We start from the raw sequence: 7854 nt of genomic DNA on the forward strand, positions 1-7854 counted from the left end.
AGAAGCTACCCTTTATGGGTTCGGCTGGCCACAAGCAGACTATGACGTCCTTCATGGCCGCACCAGACAACCGTTGTAGCTCAGCAAGCTGTTTCATCTGGTTGTTCAGTAGCACCGATTGCTTGGACGCCACGAACTGTGACCAGAATAGTTTCTTTGTGGAATGCCCCTCCCGGGCCCAGAAGAATTGCGCCCCATCATCCACACTCTTCAGAAGATCGGCAAAGGCATCTGGAGAACTTCACAGGCGAGTAAGCAGGGCATACTTGCGTCCACCAAATTCACTCTTCAAGAGAAAGGTCTTAGCAGCTGCTATTTGCCTCGCCTGCCGGATCTCCTCCTGAGCGGCTCAAGCTTGGGATCGCGCCTCTTGAGCGTCCTTGATGGCCTTGGAGAGTTCGGCCTCCTCGGCCTTATTTTTATCCTCAAGGACCTCGTCCTTAGTGGCGGCATTCTTGAGCTCCTGCTCCATTTCGGTCACCCGCACCTCGTACTTGCGGTGGGTAACCTGTTCGGACTCTAGTTCTGCAGCCACCTTATCAGCGGCCGCTTTGTCTGCCCTAGCCTGCACTTGGGCTTGGGCTAGGGCAGTCTTGGGGGCCTCGACCTCAGCCGAGTTACCTGCACTCATTCAAATATTGCAGTATATGAGCTTAAACTCAGAATTGGTATTCACATTATAAGAGTAAGCAGTCTCTTTGTCAGACATACCCTATGATTCCTCGAACCGCTTGTTTATGCGGTCGGGGTCTTCGTTGGCCACTTGAAGCTTCCAATGGAGCTCGGTTACTTCCGCAGCCTGGGCGGTCGCCGCCAACAAAGACACCTGCTTACGCATAGTGATTGAGAATGTTACTCCCTATGAGTTCGGTTTGATCCCCTGTTCGGCTTTTTTATCCGAACATGGTCTCAGGGGCTACTCTCTATGTGCAGGCATTCTTTATGATTGAAATACTCAGATTATTACATTGCTTACCTCGAAGCCTGTTACCAGGCTGGCGAATGCTTCATTCAGTCCGCCCTTCCACGATAGAAGTGCGCTCCAGCGCCCCTGTCAAGGTGTTCGGCACCTCTGTATTGATGGAGGTTGCCATGGGAATCGGTGTCCCTCCCTCCTTAGAAGAGGGGGCACGCTTGTACCGGAGACGTCCGTGTCTCCGGAGCTGTATCAGTATGGGGGCCGGATTGGTCGTGGCCTCCATCTTCGGTCATGATGGGGACCGGATCTCCCATGTTTTCGGCAGCCGAGGTGTTGCCCTTAGGCACCGTATCGTTCGTCTCTCCATGCTTCGGTGTCATCCATAGCTGCCAGCGAGCTCGCCTGCCGCGGCGACTCACTCTCCACCAGATCAACTGGCAGAGAGTTCCTTCCGACAGGCAGGGGTTGGGGTGGCTGCGGACCGGGCTGTTAAGCACAAGGCATATAAATGATGCTCTAATTTCAAAGATAGGATTGTATTAAAAGGATTATGCGGCACTTACGAGGTGGGCGGAGACCGGAGGCGAGAGTGCAGCAAAGGGATGGGTTCAGAGCCTTCCCCCGAATCATCCGAGGGCAGCCTTGCCATTCTTGGAAGGCCCCTCCCCCGTCTCCACGGGGGCCGCCCTCTTCTTGCTCTTGGGAGGAGAGTTTTTTCCTCCTCCTCCTTCGCTTCCTCCTCGTCCTCATCACCCCCATGGGAGGAGTGAACCTCAGTCTCTCCAGACACAGTGTCGGGAGTATCTTTTCGGCAGGGGCCGCTCTTGGCCCGCTTGCCCGCCTTCTTCTTTGGCACCTGATATGGCGCCGGAGCCAACATCTATGTTAGCAGATGTGTGGCTAGACTCTCCAGCAGCCGCCGAAAACTCCAGAGAGAAACCTAGATCGGGAGTTCCGCTGCCGCAAGCCTCTATAGCCACCAAAAACCAATGGGAGACCGTTCTGGCACCCTGCCGGAGGGGGAACCCATCTCCGGTGGCCATCTTCATCATCCCGATGATCTCCATGACGAGGAGGGAGTAGTTCTCCCTGGGGGCTGAGGGTATGTACCAGTAGCTATGTGTTTGATCTCTCTCTCATGTTCTTGAGATGTCTTTATCTCGATGTACCGCGGGCTTTGATACTATAGTTGGATCTTATGATGTTCTCCTCCTCTCCCTTCTTGTAATGAATTGAGTTTTCCCTTCGAAGTTATCTTATCGGATTGAGTCTTTAAGGAATTGAGAACACTTGATGTATGTCTTGCACGTGTCTATCTGTGGTGACAATGGGATATTCATGTGAGTACTTGATGTATGTTTTGGTGATCAACTTGTGGGTTTCGTGACCTTGGAAGTTCTATGTGTTGGTTGAATAGATGATTCTGAGATTGTGTGATGCATATCGTATAATCATGCCCATGGATACTTGAGGTGACAATGGAGTATCTAGGTGACATTAGGGTTTTGGTTGATGTGTGTCTTATTTTACTAGTACGAACTCTAGGATAGATCGAGTGGAAAGAATAGCTTTGTGTTATTTTACTACGGACTCTTGAATAGATCGATCAGAAAGAATAACTTTGTGGTGGTTTCGTACCCGAAAATAATCTCTTTGTTTGTTCTCCACTATTAGTTACTTTGGAATGACTCTTTGTTGCATGTTGAGGGCTAGTTATATGATCCAATTATGTTATCATTGTTGGGAGAACTTCCACTAGTGAAAGTATGAACCCTAGGCCTTGTTTCTACGCATTGCAATACCGTTCGTCCTCACTTTTATTATTAGTTACCTTGTTATTTTTATATTTTTAGATTACAAAAACCTATATCTACTATCCATATTGCACTTGTATCACCATCTCTTCACCGAACTAGTGCATCTATACAATTTACCATTGTATTGGGTGTGTTGGGAACACAAGAGACTCTTTGTTATTTGGTTGCAGGGTTGCTTGAGAGAGACCATCTTCATCGTATGCCTCCCACGGATTGATAATCCTTAGGTCATCCACTTGAGGGGAAATTTCTACTATCCTACAAACCTCTGCACTTGGAGGCCCAATAACGTCTACAAGTAGAAGGTTACGTAGTAGACATAAAGCTCTTTTCCGGCGTCGTTGACGGGGAGGTTAGCGCTTGAAGGTATATATTTAGATCCTGCAATCAAATCTTTTAGTTTCTTGTTTTATCACTAGTTTAGTTTATTAAAATAAAACTACAAAAAATGGAATTGAGTTGGCTACATGTAATTCATCTTTATAATGTCTTTCGTGAAAATGATGGAAAGGAAAATTGTGCTCAAGTGCTAAAATAAGAATTACATAGAATGCTTGGCATAAAATATGTGAATGATGAGCATGATTGCAATGTTGTTAGTATGAATTCTTTGAATACCCATGATGCTAATGATATGCAAAGCCACAAGCTTCGGGATGCTATGTTTGATGAAGATGATCTTTTTAGTTCCCCCACTTTGAATGATCAAATTTATTATGATGAAAGCATGCCCCTTATTTATGATAATTACTGTGATGATACTTATGCTATAAAGAAGAATGATGATAAAACTTTTCACAATTATGAGTACCCTTTTACTGAACATTACTCTTTTAATGCGGAAACAATTTGTAGTGCTCAAGTCTTTTTCGATACTCCCACTATTAATCATGAGAATAAATTTGCTATTGTGGAGAGTAGTAAAATTTCTATGCTTGTAGATCATTAAAAGAATGCTTTAGGAGCTAGGTCTATTGTTGAATTCATTCATGATGCTACTGAAAATTATTATGAGAGAGGATTGATACGTCTCCAATGTATCTATAATTTTTGATTGCTCCATGCTATATTATCTAATGTTTTAGACATTATTGGGCTTTATTATCCACTTTTATATTATTTTTGGGACTAACCTATTAACCGGAGGCCCAGCCCAAATTGCTGTTTTTTTGCCTGTTTTAGGGTTTCGAAGAAAAGTAATATCAAATGGAGTCCAAACGGAATGAAACCTTCGGAAATGTGATTTTCTCATCAGATAAGACCCATGAGACTTGGACGCTCCGTCGAGAAAGCCACAAGGTGGTCACGAGGGTAGGGGCGCCCCCCCTAGGGCGCGCCCCCTGCCTCGTGGGCCCCTCGAAGCTCCACCGACGTACTTTTTCCTCCTATATATCCACGTAACCCCAAATGATCGAGGACGGAGCCAAAAACCTAATTCTACCGCCGCAAGTTTATGTATCCATGAGATCCCATCTTGGGGCCTATTCTAGAGCTTCGTCGGAGGAGGCATCGATCACGGAGGGCTTCTACATCATCATCCAAGCCCCTTCGATGAAGTGTGAGTAGTTTATTTCAGACCTATGGGTCCATAGCTAGTAGCTAGATGGCTTCTTCTCTCTTTTTGGATCTCAATACAATGTTCTCCCCCTCTCTTGTGGAGATCTATTCGATGTAATCTTCTTTTTGCGGTGTGTTTGTTGAGACCGATGAATTGTGGGTTTATGATCAAGTCTATCTATAATATTTGAATCTTCTCTGAATTGTTTTATGTATGATTGGTTATCTTTTCAAGTCTCTTCAAATTATCAGTTTGGTTTGGCCAACTAGATTGGTTGTTCTTGCCATGTGAGAAGTGCTTAGCTTTGGGTTCAATCTTGCGGTGTCCTTTCCCAGTGACAGAAGGGGCAGCAAGGCACATATTGTATTGTTGCCATCGAGGATAACAATATGGTGTTTTTATCATATTGCATGAAACTATCCCTCTACATCATGTCATCTTGCTTAAGGCGTTACTCTGTTTTTAACTTAATACTCTAGATGCATGCTGGATAGCGGTCGATGAGTGGAGTAATAGTAGTAGATGCAGAATCGTTTCGGTCTACTTGTCTCAGACGCGATGCCTATATACATGATCATACCTAGATATTCTCATAACTATGCTCAATTCTGTCAATTGCTCAACAGTAATTTGTTCACCCACTGTAGAATACGTATGCTCTTGAGAGAAGCCACTAGTGAAACCTATGGCCCCCGGGTCTCTTTCTCATCATATCAATCTCCATCACTTTATTACTGCTTTGCGTTTACTTTTCTTTTACTTTATTTACTTTGCATCTCTATATCAAAAATACCAAAAATATTATTTATCATCTCTATCAGATCTCACTTTCGTAAGTGACCGTGAAGGGATTGACAACCCCTAAGAGCGTTGGTTGCATTGAGCTACTGTTTTTGTGTAGGTACGAGGGACTCGAGTGTAGCCTCCTACTGGATTGATACCTTGGTTCTCAAAAACTGAGGGAAATACTTACGCTACTTTGCTGCATCATCCCTTCCTCTTCGGGGAAATCCAACGCAGTGCTCAAGAGGTAGCAAAAAGAATTTCTGGCGTCGTTGCCGGGGAGTCTACGCAAAAGTCAACATACCAAGTACCCATCACAATCCCTATCTCCCGCATTACATTATTTGCCATTTGCCTCTCGTTTTCCTCTCGCCCACTTCACCCTTGCTGTTTTATTCTCCCTCTCTCTCTCTATCCTCCCTCTCTATTTGCCTCTTTTCGCCCGTTTGCTTTTTGTTTGCTCGTGTGTTAGTTTGCTTGCTTGTCGTTATGGCTAGTTCTTTACCTTCTGCCTCCATGTCTGAAATTGGGGATACTATTGTCGATAATAATTTTGATGCTCCTACTAAAGAACCCACTATCTCACATATAAAAAGATTTCGTGTTGGTAGCGGTAATATTATTGGAAAAGGAGTTATTCAAGATTTCTTTACTTGTGCCGGTGCTTTACCTTCTGTGGGTAGTTCTATTCTTCATAGAACTAGTAGTCTTGCGGACGCTATTGACATGCTTGTAGTTGAACTTGAGAGGAAATTCATGCACTTGCATCCTTCTATACAAGGATTTTCCTAGAATTTCTAATATTGAGCATTCTTCTGTTAAGCATGCCATTACTATCTTTTTGGCTCATGAGTTTCGATTCATAATTAAAGAGGCCAAAGAAATCTTTGCGCATTATAAGGTGGATGCTTGCCGTCCTCCCATAGAGACTATCCTCTTTGATCAAGAAGAAATAATGCATTTTCAATCTGTAGACTATGTTGCCTTCAATGAACGTAGAGAATATGAAATGAGGTTTAACAATCTATCTTATTACTATGGCAATACCTAGATCTATTCTTGCTTGTTATGCCTAGCTAGGGGCCTTAAACGATAGCGCTTGTTGGGAGGCAACCCAATTTTATTTTTATTTCTTGCTTTTTGCTCCTGTTTAGTAATAAATAAATTATTTAGCCTCTATTTTGGTTGTGTTTTTTTTGTTTAATTAGTGATTGTGCCAAGTAGAACCGTTGGGAAGACTTTGGGAAAGTCTTGTTGAACTTGCTGTAAAAAAACAGAAACTTTAGCGCTCACGAGAACTGCTTTCGTTTTTATTTGGGAAGGGATATTTAGTTAATTCTTTTTGCAGATGATTAATATATAAATTCCTCACGTCCAGAAATTTATTTTAGAATTTTTAGGGTTCCAGATCTTGCGCTAGCTACATATTACTACAGACTGTTCTGTTTTTGACAGATTCTGTTTTTCGTGTGTTGTTTGCTTATTTTGATGAATCTATGGCTAGTAAAATAGTTTATAATCCATAGAGAAGTTGGAGTAAAGTAGGTTTAACACCAATATAAATAAAGAATGATTTCATTACAGTACCTTGAAGTGGTCTTTTGTTTTCTTTCGCTAACGGAGCTCACGAGTTTTCTACTTTAAGTTTTGTGTTGTGAAGTTTTCAAGTTTTGGGTAAAGATTTGATGGATTACGGAACAAGGAGTGGCAAGAGCCTAAGCTTGGGGATGCCTATGGCACCCCCAAGATAATCTAAGGACACCTAAAATCCAAAGCTTGGGGATGCCCCGGAAGGCATCCCCTCTTTCGTCTACTTCTATCGGTAACGTTACTTGGAGCTATATTTTTATTCACCACATGATATGTGTTTTGCTGGGAGCGTCTTTTATGATTTGAGTCTTTGCTTATTAGTTTACCACAATCATCCTTGCTGTACACACCTTTTGAGAGAGCCATACATGATTTGGAATTTGATAGAATACTCTATGTACTTCACTTATATCTTTTGAGCTTTATAGTTTTGCTCTAGTGCTTCACATATATCTTTTAGAGCACGGTGGTGGATGTGTTTTATAGAAAAAAATTGATCTCTCATGCTTCACTTAAATTATTTTGAGAGTCTTAATAGCATGGTAATTTTCTTAAAATCCTAATATGCTTGGTATGCAAGATTAATAATAAAACCTTCGTATGAGTGTGTTGAATACTAAGAAGAAATTGATGCTTGATAATTTTTTTGAGAAATGAGGATGGTGATATTAGAGTCATGCTAGTTGAGTTGTTGTAAATTTGAGAAATGCTTGTGTTAAAGTTTGTGATTCCCGTAGCATGCACGTATGGTGAACAGTTTTGTGATGAAGTCGGAGCATGATTTATTTATTGATTGTCTTTCTTATGAGTGGCGGTCAGGGACGAGCGATGGTCTTTTCCTACCAATCTATCCCCCTAGGAGCATGCACGTAATACTTTGCTTTAATAACTTCTATATTTTTGCAATAAGTATATGAGTTCTTTACGACTAATGTTGAGTCCATGGATTATACGAACTCTCACCCTTCCACCTTTGCTATCCTCTCTAATACTGCGCACCTTTCGCCGGTATCATACACCAACCATATACCTTCCTCAAAACAGCCACCATACCTACCTATTATCACTGGTAGAAAAAGGGCCTGTTGTCCCGGTTCGTAAGGGCCTTTTGTCCCGGTTCCTGAACCGGGACTAAAGGGTCGGTACTAATGCCCTGTCCCTTTAGTCCCTGTTCAATCCAGAACCGG

This window comes from Triticum dicoccoides, chromosome 3A (genome assembly GCF_002162155.2).
Source record: "Triticum dicoccoides isolate Atlit2015 ecotype Zavitan chromosome 3A, WEW_v2.0, whole genome shotgun sequence".
NCBI lineage: Eukaryota > Viridiplantae > Streptophyta > Magnoliopsida > Poales > Poaceae > Triticum > Triticum dicoccoides.